This window comes from Heteronotia binoei, chromosome 1 (genome assembly GCF_032191835.1).
Source record: "Heteronotia binoei isolate CCM8104 ecotype False Entrance Well chromosome 1, APGP_CSIRO_Hbin_v1, whole genome shotgun sequence".
NCBI lineage: Eukaryota > Metazoa > Chordata > Lepidosauria > Squamata > Gekkonidae > Heteronotia > Heteronotia binoei.
The window spans coordinates 241,714,599-241,733,075 of NC_083223.1; the positions used below are offsets into that span (position 1 = coordinate 241,714,599).

Consider the following 18,477-nt stretch of genomic DNA (forward strand, 5'->3'; position numbering starts at 1 on the left):
ATGCAACAGCAGGCAATAGCAAACCACCTCTGTTCTTCTCTTGCTTTGAAAACCTAATGGGATCGCTATAAATTGACTGCAACTTAATAACGCTTTCCACTACCACCAGGTCTTGAAAGAACGGGACTGCAGGGAGAGGAGGGCAGAGCAGAACACATTTGCCAGAGCAAGATCCCTACTCTTAGTAGCACACTCAGGTATCTACCATTGCTCTCTCCCGGCCTCCTATCTGATTCCTTGAACATCTTATATACCCTCAAGATTTGCTAAAAATACTAGAACTTCTGTGTCACAGTGAGATTTAAGCCTGGTCTGTCCGAGCACAAGAACAAGATGGTAGGTAGACTCCTGAGATGCCAAATAGATTGTACCAAACTGGGCAATTGCCTAGGGCGCTAGCCTTCTGGGGATGCCAAATTTTGTGCCTCCCATGTGACTCAGTGATGCTATCATTCCGGGGGGGAGGGGGCGCCAGAAGATTTGCTAAAAATACTAGAACTTCTGTGTCACAGTGAGATTTAAGCCTGGTCTGTCCGAGCACAAGAACAAGATGGTAGGTAGACTCCTGAGATGCCAAATAGATTGTACCAAACTGGGCAATTGCCTAGGGTGCTAGCCTTCTGGGGATGCCAAATTTTGTGCCTCCCATGTGACTCAGTGATGCTATCATCCCCGGGGGGAGGGGGCGCCAGAGCCAGTTTGGTGTAGTGGTTAAGTGTGCGGACTCTTATCTGGGAGAACCGGGTTTGATTCCCCACTCCTCCACCTGCACCTGCTGGAATGGCCTTGAGTTAGCCATAGCTCTGGCAGAGGTTGTCCTTGAAAGGGCAGCTGCTGTGAGAGCCCTCTTAGCTCCACCCACCTCACAGGGTGTCTGTTGTGGGGGGAGAAGATATAGGAGATTGTAAGCCGCTCTGAGTCTCTGATTCAGAGAGAAGGGCGGGGTATAAATCTGCAGTCTTCTTCTTCTTCTTCTTAGTCTTGCCTAGGGTGCCAGACAGTCTAGAGCTAGCCCTGAGTGCAGTTGTGATAATGCAGATGAGCAATTAGCAAGGCTAATTTAGAGCTGTTGGTGGCAAACCACCTTTGCTTCTCACGTGCCTTGAAAGCCCCTAACTAGGGTCACCTCACCACAGGTCATCTGTGACTTAATGGCACTTCACACACACAATCTAGAGCAGGGGTGGCCAAACTGTGGCTTAGGAGCCACATGTGGCTCTTTCGTACATATTGTGTGGCTCTTGAACCCCCCATTACCCCACTGGCCAGCTTGGAGAAGGCATTTGTTTCTTTAAATCACTTCTTCAAGCCAAGCCATCTCGGAGAATGCAATTAAAATTAAAGTTGTTTTTCTACCTCTCATCTATTTGCTTGTCTGCCTGCCTGCCTGCCTTCTGGCTCTCAAACATCTGCTGTTCATTTCTTGTGGCTCTCAAACATCTGACATTTCTTCTATACGGCTCTTATTCTATATGGCAAGTTTGGCCAACCCTGATCTAGAGCTTTCCCTTCTGTGCTCCTTTTTTACTCACAGAAAATTTACATAGGGGGAATCCTTCAAAAATAGCACACACACACTCCAATACTTTAAAGAGGTATGGTTCATTCTACCATCTCAGAAGTCTGTCACCTCATGCTGTGGCACAGCATTTGAAAACAAAGCTAAGGTTTAAAAGCTGATGACAGAATCTTGGATCTTGGAAAGCCAATATTTGATGTCCTACTGAGTTCTACATTGTATCAGGACTCCAGACAGTAACTTCTCCGCATGTGGCATGCTCACTTTCCAACCAATTAATTCATTTAATGCTCTGCTTAACACTAGCGAATGGGATTTGCTGAAAAGTTTGACAGGACCATCTCCTTAGTGGTAGCAGAACACCAGTTTTCTACAGACTCCCCTGGGTTCCTCTTTGCCTGTTCTCATATCTGGAAAATCAGCTAGAGGGTGTGGTATTCTGTTGGTCCACTGAAAGGCAACAGTATGAGAAAAACTCAAGGGGAGCTGCATCAAGAAAATAGAGTACTTACACAAGAGGAGGATATTTGTCATATTTTTCAGGGATTGATTTCCTATTCAATGGGGGGGGGGTGTCAGGATTGTTCCTGAATGAATATTAAAGAAGCATCCAATAGGAATCAGTGAGAAGCAATAGAATACAATACAGCATATATTGTAATATCAAGGAGTCTTGGGACACCTTGAAGACTAGTATTGTTAAGACTCTTGATTCATTGATGGGTCTCTCAAACATTTTTCATTGGTAAATAGCAACTGTGGTGGAAAGGGGTGATTTGGATTAGTGATATAGCATAGGGGAAGAGGGTTTAATCCTTTCTTCTGTTCAGCCTTTTCCACATCCTCAAACAGCATCTCAGATTTGCATGTTCCAGAGGGTAGGTGCTGAAGATTCTTGGTCATGTCTATGGCAATCATCCTCCTCTTAGGGAACACCAAGCCTCCTCTTGCAATCTGAACAAATTGCAGAGGGTTTGATAGGTGAAGGTGCCCAAGAAAATATACCAGATTCCATATAAGGGATCTTCAGGTGTGCCTCTTGGCTGGTATGCTCTCTTACTGTCTGATATGGATACTGGCACCCTGAAAAACTGAATGCTGTAAGAGATCCCTGGTTTGCTAATGCAAGCAGATCAGCCCTGATTCTCAAAGGCAACCCTCATTCTCACACATATACACATCAAGTCACTAACTAAAGGACCAACAAAAATGGCATAAAAGTGTGTAAGATGATGATGGTGGCGGTGTGTTTGTGTGTCTGCACCTGGAAGTCATGTTGACCTCTGGGGACTGACCCCTGCTTGGGACCTGGAGGATATTCAGAGAGGTGGCTGAATAAAGCCACCCTGTCCTCCCAACTACTGGTATTTCAAGGAGGTCTCCCATCCAAGTACTTGCCAGAGTTGGCCCTGCTTAGATTGAGAGATCTGACAAGATCGGACTTGCCAGGGCTACCCAGGTAAGGGCCAGTGTGCAAGGTTTTGAGTTCCCCAGAACTCTTCACGAGGCTGGATAATTCCCACAGATGCCCTTGGAGAACAAACCCAAATTGTCCAGTAGCCCCATGATGACCATGAAAACAATTGGATTCCCTTCCTTTCCTGTCTTTGTCTTCAGAACTATGGCTCAGGTAACGAACACCTGTTTTTCATTCAGACTGTCTGAGGTTCAGTTCATGTCTTCTCCAGTTATGAGGTTTCAGGTCACAGGTACCGGGAAAGACCTACTGATGTAAAAGACCTCTTGCCACCAGCTGCCTAATTATGTATAAATAAAGCAGGTTCATATGTTACATACATCTCATACCTTTCCTCCAACAGATGACAGTCATTCCACTATATCCCTCAGGTAGGTTAGGAAAAGCAAGAGAACACAGGAAGCTGTGTTATACTGAGTGAGACCCCTGGTCTGTCAAGGTGACTGTTGCCAGCTCTGAATGGCAGTCACCCTCCAGGGTCTGCATGCCATGGATGTCTTTCTAATCACCTGCAATTTGATCCTTTTAACCTGTGATGAGCTGAATCTGGGACCTTCTGCATGAAAAGTCAATGCCTCTACTGAGCCATTCTGTTGAAGCCTCTATGGTGTATTTCCTGGCAAAGCAGGGACCAGAATACAGTTCTCCTTAGTCCAGGTTTTCATTGTATCCAGTACATCATCCCGGCTCAAGTGAAGCCACTTGTTCAGAAATGCAAACTGTCTTTTTTGAAGGGAGAGAAAAAAAGAAAACTTAAGTGCAGGACTGCCAAGGGGCACCTTCACACTTCATCCTCCCACTTAGCACTTGAAGCTGTTCTCTGAGATTTGAGTCACAGCATTCCCTTTGTTTGTCAACTGTTGCACAGTGCTAAGTCAGCCCCTCCTCCTTGCAAACATTTTGCTTCACAACCGATATGACTGTTAAGAAAACATTAGCCTCCAGGAAGCCTCTCTGATCTATTCCATGAGGTGGCCATCAAGAAACAATGAAACCCTGAATACAGTTCACTTTGCAATGAACTCTCTTTGGTATGGATTAAGGCTATAGGCTGGGGTGGCCAAACTGTAGCTCAGGAGCCACACATGGCATCTTCACACATATTGTGTGGCTCTTAAAGTCCCTACTGCCCTGTCAGCTGGTTTGAAGAAGGCATTTGTCTCTATAAATCAGGGTCATCAGAAAGCGGGGGGGGGGTGTGGAATGTCTTCTGGACACTCCATTATTCCCTATGGAGACCCAATTCCCATAAGGTATAATGGAAAGTTGAGCTGTGGGTATCTGGGGCTCTGAGGGAGCTGTTTTTTTAGGCAGATGCACCAAATTTGCAGGATTTTTGCAGTGCCTCTCCTCAAAACACCCTTCAAGTTTCAAAATGATTGGACCAGGGGGTCCAATTCTATGAGCTCCATAAGAAGGTGCCCCTATCCTTTATTATTTACAATGGAAGGAAGGCATTTAAAAGGTGTGTGTTCCTTTAGATATGATGACCAGAACTCCCTTTGGAGTTCAATTATGCTTGTCACAACCTTGCTCCTGGCTCCACCCCCAATATCTCCTGACTGCACCCCCAAAGTCCCCAGATATTTCTTGAATTGGAGTTGGCAACCCTATGCCAGAGTCATACATTTACTTCTTTCCTTCCTCATTCCCCTCTCGTGCAGAGAATTTTGATTAGACCTAACTCTGATTACCCATGATTCAGATGCACCCATGATTCACAAGAATGTGGGTTAACTTGAGTAAGTTTTCTCTGCAACCTGGGATTCTTCTCAACACCAGCACCTTGACTTATTCCCAGAAACAGACTGAGAGCTAATGTAGATAGACTAAGACTGGATTGGTATGGTCTCTGTGACCTACTCCAGTCAAAATCCTAGAGGCAGCATTTTGTACAAGTTGAAGTTTCTAAAAACTTTTCAAGGGCAGCCCTATGTAGAGTACATGGCAATCTAGATCTCTCTCTCTCTCTCTCTCTCTCTCTCTCTCTCTCTCGGTTTGACTTCGCAAATGAAGATTTAAGAAAGGTGCAGTAACCAGAGTATGAACCACAATGGCCACATCTTTTCTGCCCAGGAGAAGCTCCAGCTGGCTGATAAAAGGCACTCCTAGGGGGAGGTGTTTGTGAGTTTCCTGCATTGTGCAGGGAGTTGGATTAGATGACCCTGGAGGTCCCTTCCAGCTTTATGATTCTATGATTCCTAAATCTGGGCTAATCTCATGCTTAAATTCCCAATGTAAAGGGGGAAATTAATTCTGGTTAAAGTCGTGTACGACTACTACTAATAATTTTTAATTTATATCCTGCCCTCCCCACCGAAGCAGGCTCAGGGCGGCGTCCCTGTAGAATGGAGAGTTTCCAACTGGGATTTTCCAGTTAGAAAGAGTGGGAAGGAGAGGGGAGTAAGACACATACAAGAGCCCCACAAACAAGCAAAGTTTGAGCTCATCACCTCTCCTCATTGGTGAAAACAAAAGTGATGTCTGAACGCATCCCTAGTCTGACCCTTTCCACTCCATTAGACCACACTGGTTTGTTCTTGCTGGTTTCCACAAAGAATTTACATAGGAACTATAATAAATTATTACCTTCCATGATTGCAGCAGCAAGGATTATATATCCTAATATATTTATACACTGGGAAAAAATATGCACAATAGAAGAATGCAGAAATAAGATTTATGAGTCTGCTGTTACAGCTATATTAACACACTATGTAACAACCGCAGAGGGTCGGAAACAGTGCAACCTGTTCAAAGACAAATAGCGACTCTTTAAATGTTTATTAGAAAAGTAAAGCTTTCCCTTCTACAAATACTGATGTTTCCTGTAGTCAACGGCCATACATTTTAAGATCAACAATCAAAACTGTAACTTTAGGATTCCCTACCAATAAAAAAAAAAAGTAAGACTTTGGGTTTTCACACGCCTAAAAGCAGTTCACATATATTATTGTGTTGCAGTGCCTACAGCAGATCTGTAAGGTGAGTATGATTACCTGTCATATTGATGGTTGAGAGATGGCCTGTGATTGAGAGATTTGCCTAAGGGCCCTAGATGAAGGCATGATTCAACTGGGGACTTTCTAATTTGCAGCCTAGTCTCTGAGGGCTTCACTGCCTGTTGCACAGACCTCATGTCAGATCTGAGTCTGCCATGAGAACATTCTATCAAATGCTTTCTGAAGGGTTGCTAATCTCCAGGTGGGACCTGGAGATATCCCAGAATGACGGGCAGCTGATCACCAGACTATAGAGATCCGTTCCCCTAAAGGAAATTGCTGCTTTGGAAGTTGGACGCTATGGCATTATACCCTGTTGAAGTCTCTCTTTCCCCCTCCCCAACCTCTACCCCACAGAGTAGGCAGTTCATATCCTCCAATTGTGCAAATGGGTGGCTGCTCCCCTCTCCTTTCACTGCCTATTCGGTGATTTTATTATATGTGAGCAAACAACGTTAGAAGATTGGATTAGAAGTGTTCTGATTCTTTGCATTTTGCTATCCTTTGCCTACGATCCTTTCCCACCACCACCCCTTCCGCCATCCCCTTTCTTCGCAGTGTCATGCTTGTCAGAGCAAATTCTTCTGCTTTCAGAGCATCCCAGCGCTACAGGCGAGCTATGGGGGGGAGGGAAAACTCAGGTTACAACTTGCAGCCTGCCAGTTATTCTTGCCTGTCTTTACTACTCTGCAGAAGAGGCAAACTGCACCAAGTCTCCATCTAAAAGCCAGTTCTCAATATTTTGTCACCCTCGAAGTGACCAAGAAACTTAACTCCAGGCTCCACCGATAAGGATTTCACTTGGCTGTCTTGGCTGTACACCACTGGACCACATCATCTTCTATGTCACAGCCACTTTAGGAACTGCATCTGGGATATGTGTTATCTAGTCCAACCCAGTGTCTGCTCTCTGTACTCAAGTAATTTATTTATTTATTATTTATTTATTACGTTAAGCTTATATCCCGCCCTCTCCACAAGCAGACTCAGGGCGGCTCACAACATCACATTAATTCCATTAAAAACCAATAAAATATATAAAACATAATTACATATTTAAATTATTTAAAACATTTCATGGTGCTGTATTAATACAGTACAGTATAGCGGTTCTGAAAGTTCGATGGTGACCATCGGTACTCTGCTTGGAGCTCTATATAATGTCCAGTGGCAGCTCTCTCTCGGTTAAATGTCGAAGGCCTGTTGGAACAATTTGGTCTTACAGGCCCTGTGGAATGTAGACAAATCCCGCAGGGCCCTTATGGCCTCCGGGAGAGCGTTCCAGAGTTTTGGCGCTGCCACCGAGAAGGCCCTGGCTCTTCCCAGTGGGGCTGGCATGGATCTGCACTCTTGCCCAGTTTCCTAGTATATATAAAAGCCACTGTAGTGGGCAGAGTATTGGACTAGGATCTAGGAGACCCAGGTTCAAATCCACACACTGCAATGAAACTCACTAAATGACCTCGGGCCACCTCTTTTATCCTCACCTTCCTCACAACAAACCATTGTTGTTCCCCATTAGAGAGAAAAGCAGGGTACAAACATTTAAATAAAACCTAGAGTCTTAATTAGGGGATCCTGCCACCCCCAGTACCCTGGTTCTTGCCAGTGCAGCAGCAGGAGAAATTTGGGTCAAAAGTTGACATCATGGTAATGCTTCCAGTCATATACCTGGAATTGTGGGTGTAGTGATTAAAAGTGTCATGTATCTGGTTAAACCCAAGTTCGAATTCCTACTCGTGCCATGGAAGCTTGCTGGGTGACCCTGGGCCAGTCACACAGTCTCAGCCTAACCTACCTCACAGGGGTGTTGTGAGGATGAAATGAGGAAGAGAATGACCTAAGCTGCTTCGGGTCCCCACTGGGGAGAAAGACAGGATATAAAGTGAACCCAGCCCCACCTCCAGAAGTTCCAAGGGATTTCCAGGGGTTGCCCTTGACCAGCAACCATAGGCTTTATAGTTCCTGCCAGAGACTAAAACTGATGTTCTGTGCCTCCATTCCTTTCTGGGCTTGACAAAACAATCTGGGGCAGCCAAACCCTAGGGCCTGGTCTCCGATCTTGAGGTTCCTGGTTCATACAGTGGCTCCCTTGACATAAAGGTTGCCAGCTCTGGGCTGGGAAAGACCTGGAGGTGGGGGGGGGGGCAAGGGGAGGGCAGAGACCTCAGCAGGATATATTGTCACAGACTCCACCCTCCAAAGCAGCCATTTTCTCCCAGGGAACTGATCTTGGTCAGCTGGAGAATGGAGATTAGTTGTAATAGCTGGAAATCCCCAGGCGCTACCTGGAGATTGGCGACCCCACTTGAGAGCCAGTTTAGTGCCCTGGTTAAGTGTGCAGCTCTTATCTGGGAGAACCGGGTTTGATTCCCCCCTCCTCCACTTGCACCTGCTGGAATGGCCTTGGGTCAGCCATAGCCCTGGCAGAGGTTGTCCTTGAAAGGGCAGCTGCTGTGAGAGCCCTCCAGCCCCACCCACCTCACAGGGTGTCTGTTGTGGGGGAGGAAGGTAAAGGAGATTGTGAGCCGCTCTGAGACTCTCCGGAGTGGAGGGCGGGATATAAATCCAGTATCTTCTTCTTCGTCTACCGTTCTGATTCTACGGGTCGTACACACTCCCGCGCCAGCCAGGCCTGTCTGTTGCCTCTTCACACGCTCGCCTTCGCACCCGCGCCGCAGGAGCCGGCCGCAAGCCGCCTTTGGCCTCACCTCGTCTTTTTCTTTCGACTCCGCTCAGCTGCCGAACATTTTGATCAAGGCGGCAGGAGTTCTGGGCGAGGGAGAGAGAGTTCCCCCGCCATGAATGGGAGAGTTTCATCTCGCGCAGTCTCGGGCACCAAAAATAAATCCTACCAGCCGCTCATTAGAGTTGCAACTGGGAGCTGGAACTTCCTAATGACTCCCAGCTCCTGAGTACAGACGCTTGGCGCTTTGTATTTTCTCGTTACACAGGGAAATGAGTTCACCTTTGATACTTCAGGCAGGGGGAAAAGGAGTCGCAGCGCTGAAGAGACTGAAATCAGCGTGGGGTGGGGTGTGTGTGCGAGAGAGAGAGAGAGAATACTGGCACCAGGGCAGCGGCGGGCCTCCTTTCTCTCTCCCTCCAGCCCTTGAAGGAGCCCGGGGAGCAAGGATTTCCAGGCCTTCTCCAGTAGATTGCGCTCTGGCTCGGAAAGCCAAACAAGTTCCATTCGGCGTCTTTTTAACTTCTGAGAGAACAGTCTCGTTTTGGGCCAAGTGCTGAGCTGCCGGCCAAGATAAACAGGGTTGAAGCAACAGCCTGTACAGAAGCGCAGTGATTGGACCTTCCGGTATTATCTTTTTGCCCATGAAATTCAACTGCAGGGAGTAGGAAGCTGCCGATCTGATGGGAGGTTTCCAGTAGGGTTGCCAATGCCAACCAGTGTTCCCTGTAAACTGAGTTAGGTGAGCTAGTCCACAGATTTTTAGCCTCCAGCTCGCACATTTTTGTCTTAGCTCAAGAAGGATGACCCCAGAGCACACTAATTTATGCAGTAGCTCACAACATAGAATTTTTGCTCACAAGACTCTGCAGCTTAGAGGGAACATTGTTGCCAACCCCCAGGGGGTAGCAAGGACAAAGCGAAAAAACTGTGGAAGATTATGGAAGTCCCAAATACAAGAAGTTGCTACTGTTATACCTGGTGCCAAAACACTCTTGAAGGTGAAACGGCCTGAGGAATAAATTTTATATCTCAATATTACATATATTTCATTATTATCACAGTAAATTGTAAACAGTCAAACATAAATTATAACAACCAACTCCCAGTTCATTAGCCCCATGTAAGCATGTCAGTTTCAGACTTCAGTAACTTTGTCCCACCCACCCCCACCCCCCACCCCCGCAGGGTGGGTTAAAGTGCTAGCGCTTGTGCTGATTCCATTGAAGGAAAGTGCCTTATGATTTTATATCAGTTCTTCCCTATTTCCAAACAGCAGTTATAATAGCTTCAGAACATCAACAAGTTTCCCTTAAAGCCAATCACAGCTTCTCATGTCCCACACAGTCTAAAGCTTTACTGTACTCTATGAAACACAAGCTGATTTTCTTCTGAAATTCTCTTGTATGCTCCTGAATCTAAATTAAATTTGAAATCTGATTTCCAGTGCCTCTTCCTTTTCTGAATTCAGCTTGAACATCTGGCATTTCATGTCCCACATATGGTAACAGTCTTTGCTGTAAGATTTTGAGCATCACTCTACTTGCATGAGAAATTAATATGATGGTCCAATAGTTGCTGCAATCTTTGGCATCTCTTTTTATTTTTTGGAATTGGGATGTAAATGGAGCATTTCCAATCTGTTGGCCACTGTTTTGTTTTGATGGGCTCCGTTTCTGTGGCTTGGAATAGCTCCCATCTAATCCTGGTTATTTGTTTCTTCCAGTTGCTTTCAATGCAGCTCTCACTTGGCTTTCTAAAACTATGGGTTCTTCTTTGAAAGACTTCTTGGAAGGAATCTGTCATTCTTTCATCTGTTTTGTATAATTTTATGGTATACTGTTCCCATCTTTATTTTATCCTGCTCAGTTAATGTATTTTCATGTTGATCTTTCAGCATGCCTAGTGGTGATTTAAATTTCCCTTTGATTTCTTGGATTGTATGGAGAAGATCTCTTGTTATTCCTTTTTTGTTGTTCTGTTTCATTACACTGATTATTATAATTGTTCTCTTTGTCTCTGCATGTGAATCACTAGGAAGCTGCATTTAGGCTTTTGATTCTCTTTCTGTCACCTCTTATTTTTGCTTTAGCACTTTTTAAGAGTTCCATTAGTCATCTATCAAGGTTTTTCATTTCTTTTGGCTACAGAAATAGTCTTTGAACATTTTTCTTTGATAATGCCTCGGTTTCAACCCATAGTTCTTCTGGTTCACATTCACTTGAACTTAGTAATGCAAATCTGTTCTTTACAAGGTCTTCCAACTCTTCAAGAATGTTGATTAGGTTGTATTTTGGCAGTATTTGTGTTTTTCTTCAGCTTTCTGATATTCAGTATTAACAATTCTTGATCTGTACCACAGTCGTTCTTGGTCTTGTTTTTAGCAGAGAGAACAGAACTTCTCCATCTTCTGCTTCTAATTATGTAATCTATTTTATTTCTATATTGTCCATCTGATGATGTCCATGTATAGAATCATTTCTTTGGTTGCCTGAATCATGTGTTTGCAGCATACAAATAGTCGTCTTCACAGAATTGTATGAGTAGCTCTCCTGCTTTATTTTGTGCTCCAAGCCCAAATTTTCCAACAATAGTTGATTCTGTTTTGTTTCCTACTTTTGCATTCCAATCACCTATGTTAACAGCACATCTTGTTTAGGTGTGTGATCAATTTCTTTCTGGACACCTGCATAAAAACTTTCAGTTTCTTCCTCATCAGAATTTGTAGTTGGAGCATAAACTTGCATGATAGTTATATAGATAGGTTTTCCATGAGGACTGATTAATATTTTTCAGTCAATCTTTGCATTATAGCCCCTGACTGCATGCCCTAATTCTCACCTCACTATTAGAAAAATTCAGTTTCTTCTGTGTTTGTCATTCCACAAGTAAAACACTTTGTACTTTTCTAACCAAAAATGTCCTAATCCAGTCCACTACAGTTTGCTCAGTCCCAGGATTGCAATGTTTAAGCATTCCATTTCTTGTTTTATGATTTCAAGCTTACCTTGATTCATACTTCTGAAATTCCATGTTCCTATTATACGTGTCAAATAGCTTTGGACTTTCCTTTTACATCCATTATGAATATCCTTCTGGCTTTAGTCCAGTTGTGTCATTTAGAATAGCGCTAGTTATACTTGTCCTCAGCAGTTTCCCAGTAGCAGATTGAGTACTACTCAACCTGGAGGTTTAATCTTCAAGCACTATACATTTTAAAAAGATAGTTACTTGTATTGCTCCTCCCCCTGCCCCAGATTAAGCAACAACAGAAGGGAGAGCAATTTCAGTAGGAAAAATAAACAGGAAGAGAAGGTTAAACATCCCCTGCCATCCCCAATGAAATTGGCAGCTATTCATGGCAACATTACCTTTTTCAGAAAAGAGAAACAAATCAGTAAGTTCAATCACAGATCTTGGTAGATTGTAGGGATGCCAGCCTCCAGATGGGACCTGGGGATCCCCTGGAATTACACTTTATCTCTGGACTACAGAGATAGATTTCTTTAGAGAAAATGGATGAAGTTTCTGTCCCTCCAGGCTCTATCCCCAAATCTCCAGGAGTTCCCCACACTGGATCTACACTAGGGGAGGGACGGTGGCTCAGTGGTAGAGCATCTGCTTGGGAAGCAGAAGGTCCCAGGTTCAATCCCGGGCATCTCCAAAAAAGGGTCCAGGCAAATAGGTGTGAAAAACCTCAGCTTGAGACCCTGGAGAGCCGCTGCCAGTCTGAGAAGACAAAACTGACTTTGATGGACCGAAGGTCTGATTCAGTATAAGGCAGCTTCATATGTTCATATGTTCATATGATCTGGCAACCCTACTCCACCCCATTCCTTGCCTGAGGCCAGGGGGGGCGGATCTGGTAACCCTAGCATTTTGGCTGACAAAAATTCTGCCACAACAAACCAGCCTAAATGTCTTTGTACATCAGCTCTCTTTGCTGAGTCATTCCTGATATGATTTTCACTGTAACACAGGGATGTTTGGCAGCTGTCAAGGGGGAACCAGTCATGTTGCCTCTGGTTCTGAGAAATGAGCCTGGATGATGTCACCTTGAAAAATGACCTCATCTCCAAGGAAGAGGAGAGCAGTGGTGTTTCACGAAATCACATGCGAGCACTAAATGCTTTAGGGGAAGAGAAAGTGTGTGAGAGGAAAGCATGGAAAACAGCACTCTACAGGGTGAACAAGAGGGAGGTAGGGATCAAGGGAGAAACATGTTTTGTTCAAAGCAAGAACACCCAACATATTTCTAACTGGATTTTTATTGTAATAGTTTTAAAGCTTTTAACTTAGTGGACATTTTCCACACCAGTTTCTTTGCATTCGCTCTGCTGAGAAGCATCTCCCAAGGAACAGCATTGCCAACCTCCAGGTGCAAAAAAAAACCCCCATACTACACAATACCGTGATTAAACAAAACTGCCACTCTCTTACAAATTATTATATACTATTTATAAAGCTTGAATCTACTCACATCTCACAATTTATGTTACTAATCAAAAACCACACAATTCATAACAATATAAAATGCTACAATTATTAAATATTCAATGTCCCAAGAAATCCTCTTAAAGTCCAAATTCCATACTTGAAAGACAAAACATGTTTGTACAAAAGTGCTTGTAACATTCAAACTTCCATTTTTTACTGGGTAGAGAGACTCCTTGTGCCTCCTCCAGTGGGGTCTGGAGATCCCCTGGGATCACAACTGAATTCCAGACAAATCGGTCCCCGGGGTGGGAGGGGGGTGAAGCAGAGGGTAGACTCTGTGGCATTATACCCTTCTGAAGTCCAGGTCTTCCCCAAGACCTGCCCTCCCTAGGCTCCAAACCCAGATCTCCAGGTATTTCCCAACCTGGAGTTTGCAGCCCTAGACAAAGCACTGGAGAAATGTTCTAAGGTGTGTACATGGTACGTTAGGGATCAGTCTTCAGGTCACTAATGTGTACTTTAGCTTTAAGCAATAGAAGTCTTTTGAATTTCTTATCCTGCTGTTTTGCCCTAAATTCACCTGCTCATTGATCTAGAACAAGACAGAGACATTCCCATTGCTCTTGGTGGTCATTTTTTGTTTAAGCCATCCCTCCTTCAGTTAGCCTCCCTGTAGATCCAGAAATATTATGGAGAGTGGCATATGGATATGGATATGGTTAAAAGAGTAATTGTGTAGCACAAGGGTGACACATGCTCACAAAAGATTTTCTTTTTCTACTTATACCGCTGATTTTCATCTAGGTTGCATTTCAGAGCCTGTACTTGTTTTGGGAGGGAATTGTGCCTGAATTACTTCATCTGCCCTCTAGGGTCCTTTGGGAAGTTTCTGAGTTGAATTCGCATGCTGGAGTCTGACTGTCTTGGATGGCTTTGGGCAAGTCACTTAACCTCTGTGCCTCTGTCTTTCTGCATCCAACTGTGCATGAAGACTGATCCCCTTAGGGGGAGAGCCCAGGAGACAATCTCCACATCTGAGTTCCAGACATTGCTCACTGGCAAAAAGGCATTCTGTGTCGCTGGGCTAGGCTACATGACAAATGTGTGTGGAAAACCCACTAAGGTTGTGATAATTCATATAGCATTTCTATTAAGTGTATAACAGTGCAACACTAAACAGAGTCACACCCTTCTAAATCCAGCAAATGGGCTTGCAAGGATATTACTGCATAGGATGGCAGTGCTCTGTAAAGTACTCTACATGCTATCCCATAAAATCTGTAATCAGCAACAAGTCAATCTGCTGCTATTCCATACATGCCCTCTCTTTTTCCTCCTAGTTACCTAGTTAACAATTGAAGGGCCAGGCTCTAGAATGCCAAATTTGGCTCAGAATTAAGCTTCAGAGGCTGATCCATAATTTACATAACATACACACATTCAGAAATCCTTACACCAGCCCTGTACACCAGTAGTACTGCAGTGGATAGTCAACTGTATACAAACTTGACTTTCTAAGGATTGCCAGGTAGCACCTCTCCTTACAGCTGATCCCCAAGATCAGTTCCCCTGGAGAAAATGGCTCTGAACGGTTATACCCTGTTGAGGCCCCTCCCCTCCTGTAACCTCACCCTCCACAGGCTCCACCCCCCAAAATCACCAGGTATTTCTCAACCCAGAGATGGCAATCTTCGCCTTTTTTTCTCCTGCTGTAATCCACTGAGCCCCTGATGTTTTGTTTCTGAGAGATTAATAAACTCTTGGGAACAAATTCAGGGCAAAGTGGAGGTCTGCAGCAGGAGCAGCAGTCAGCAGAACCCCCTACATCCTCCTTTGGAAGATCTAAATACCATTAAGTCTTCAGAGCTGAATGGTCGGATACATGCCATTGTTTCCCTGTTACACATCGGGAGCATTTTTTAAAAAAATAACATGCTGGTTCAGACCAACAGTCTATTTGGTTCAGCACCCTATTTCCAACAGTGACCTGCCACATACCTCTGAAAAGCTCATAAATAGGACACAAAGACAACACCCTTCCTGCATTTTCCTCAACAATTCACGGCTATGCTTTCTCTGCATGTGGAGGTTCCATGGAGCCGTAGTTGCTAACAGCCACTGGTAAAAACGACTGGTAAGCAAGGGCAGCAGCATCATGGTCATGTCTGGGAAGTGATCCACCGGATAGCATTGTGGTGACTGAGGGCCTCCAAAAACTGGAATAGATTTTGAGGGGAACTGCTGTACTGTGACTCTCAGGTTCTCTTCAAGAGGCCTCTCTGCTGTCAGCTTTCTTCTCCAGCTGAGCACAAAGGTTTGTGCTGTGAACAGATGTCATCCCTCAGAGCCAGGAGTTCATTGTCCTAGCAGACATTTAAATATATTTTGCAAATGGCAGGGCCATCTCTTCCTCTGATACCTTCGTATCTTTCCATGGCTTTATACCACCAACCGGGGCTTTTCTTGGAGAGGGGGGTAGAAAAAGCCCAGCAAGAACTCATTTGCATATTAGGCCACACTCTGACACCAAGCCAGCTGGAACTGTGTTCCTGCATGTTCCTGCTCAAAAAAAGCCCTGCCATCCTTTAATAAATGGGGCTTAAGTTCATATGAGGTTTTCTGAGAGAAAGTGTAGTTGTTGTGGTCTGAGTCTCACGCAAAGCTCTAGGACACTCAGGTTCAAACCTACAGAAGCTTGCTGGAGTGGCTTTCTCTCACCCTAACGTACCTTACAGAAGTGTTGTTGTTGTTGCAATGATATAACAGAAGAAAGGAGAACGGTGTTGTAAGCTCCTGTGGAAACCCCACTGAAGTGAAAAGTTGGGTACAAATAAATATTACCTTTTCTTCCCTGTCCTTCTCTCCCATAGCATTTTGTTATCACAACTGGTCATTCTGGCTGTCCGTTCAAAGGTTTTAAACTTCCTGCTACTTGAAGCAAAGAGTCAGACTTCCTAACATCAGCTAGGGAAGTTATGGCTAAGGTAGCATTTGCACCCACCCTGGACTCCCTCATTCATTACTCATATCCACCATACTATATATTTTTCTGTAGCCCAGAAAACTGCTGCAAGGGGATGAGGCACCCTCCCCCCTCTAAATGTTTTATCTTCTCCAACTAAAATGGATGGTTTGTTGCCTAGCAGAGCCTTTTTTGTAGTTGCCCTCCTCTAGAGAATGCTATTTCGAGAGAAGTTTGCCTAGTGCCATGCCTGGTAATCTGTCAGGCCCCAGTCTAAGTCTGTCATAAATTAAAAACCTTAAATTAAATTTAAAGTCCCCACCCTGCAAAAAAATACAATTGCTTCACCTGCACATGCACAGACAACCCACTTCACAGACAATCCACTGTGGGAAGCTGCAGGGGATACTTGCAGTTGCTGCAGGCCCAGGCACCATGGCAGTGGATGCCAGCAGTGGGTGCTGGCAGCTGCTGTGGACCCAGCATTGAGAGATGCAGACTGTCAGCGAAGGTTCATTGAAGCTCCCAAAATAAGCAAGCTTGAGTATTTGAAACAAAGTTGCATTTATTGTATACTCCAAAGTTACTTCAGCATGATAGGCATTGGAACTGATGGTGAGCAGTTCGGGTCATTGGTATTTAACATTCTACATCAAAGCAATTACAACTACCCCCCAATTCCCAAAACAAAGGCTGCTTTTGCATGTGAGACTTTTCACATGGCTCCCCCTTATCTTCTACAGTTGGTGGTTACATTTCCCGGCGGCAATGTCCTTGCTGCCTCTAGGGAGGAGGTGAGAATCTGCTGGGCATTCACCACTTCAAAGAATGCCTAACAACTTTTGATGTCCCTGGGAAGCTACTCTTTGGCTATTCCTTACTTGGCCCCCCTCTCCTATTCTACTAGCATAGGTAAGTGAGCATATATGTGAATTAATCAATCTGGTTAGTAGCCAGCATTCAGCAATAGTATCAATGAACAAAGTCTGACATACTGCCCCCCCTAAGCTCTTGCTCGGGGCTTGTCTGGGTGCAATAGGTAAAATTGCTTAAGCAGTTGCGGAGCGTTTAGATCAGAAGCTTTAACCCACTCATTGAAGCTAGGTGGAAAATAGCGCCAGCGCACCAGATAGTAGAGGACCCCCCTTTGGATTTTAGAGTCAAGGATTTCCTTCACTTCGTGGTGCTTCTGACCCTTCACCAAGATGGGCTTGGGTTCCAGACCTCAAGGGTGCCACCTCGACCCACTTGGATCTCAATGAAGAAGGCTGCAATGGAAAACAGGGTGCACTTTACTAAACAGTTTGGGCAAGTCCAGTTCTACAGTCACTTTGTTGATCACTCTTTTTATTTTAAAGGGCCCCAGGAACCTGTAGGACAATTTCCTAGAGGCTTGTGGCAACGGCAAGTTCTTGGTTGATAGGAAAACTGTCTCTCCCACTTTGAAATCCCAGTTTAGGCTATGTTTTTTGTCAAATTGGGCTTTGTAATCCCTTTTGGCCACTTCCAGGTTCTCCTGGATTACTTTCCAGGTTTTCTCCAGTCGCCCCCACCATTGCTGACAGTCTGTGGGCTGGGAATTGCTTCCCACTCCTGGCAAAGAAGGGAACGGCTTTCCCTCATAACTGTTCACCGCCCGAAAGGGAGTCGTTTTAGTGGAACTGTGGAGGCTGTTGTTGTACCCATATTCGGCAAATGGTAATAGCTCCACCCAGTTGGATTGTTGAAAGTTCACATAGCACCTTAAATATTGTTCGAGAAGTCCGTTCACCTGTTCCATCTGTCTGTCCATCTGCGGGTGGTAGGCGGAACGCAGCCCCTGTTCCATCCCAGCCAATTTGCAAAACTCCCGCCAGAAGTTGGCAACGAACTGCGGCCCCCAGTCGCTAATGACCTTGTCGGGGAACGAGTGGACCCGGACCGCGTGCAGGAAGAATAAATACGCTAATTCTTTAGCCGTAGGCAATTTTCGGCAAGGGATAAAATGGGCTTGTTTGGAAAAGGTGTCCACCAGGACTAAGATCACTGTCCGCCCCTGGGAGGGGGGCAGCTCCACAATAAAGTCCATTGACACTACAGACCAGGGCCTCTCAGCCATAGGGAGGGGCTGCAGCTGTCTTGGCACCTTGCCCCCTCTCCTTTTTGCCATGAGGCAAGTCGGGCAAGTCTGCACATAATCTGAAATGTCCTTTTTCATTTGGGGCCACCAGAATTGCCTGTTCACCAGATGGAGAGTTTTTACATAGCCAATATGGCCCGATAGTTTACTAGTGTGGCAGTGCTGCAGAACTTCCAGCCGCAAAGTTTTTGGAACATATAGTCTCCCCTCGTGGTACCAGAAACCCCCCTCTCATAAGAACATAAGAGAAGCCATGTTGGATCAGGCCAATAACC

At 45.0% G+C, this 18,477-nt stretch overlaps 1 protein-coding gene across 1 annotated transcript in view; it reads left to right on the top strand.

The window, feature by feature from the left end:
- XKR6 (XK related 6) overlaps positions 1-18,477 on the top strand; it is a 261,555-nt gene that overhangs the window by 204,430 nt on the left and 38,648 nt on the right. The window lies entirely within an intron of this gene.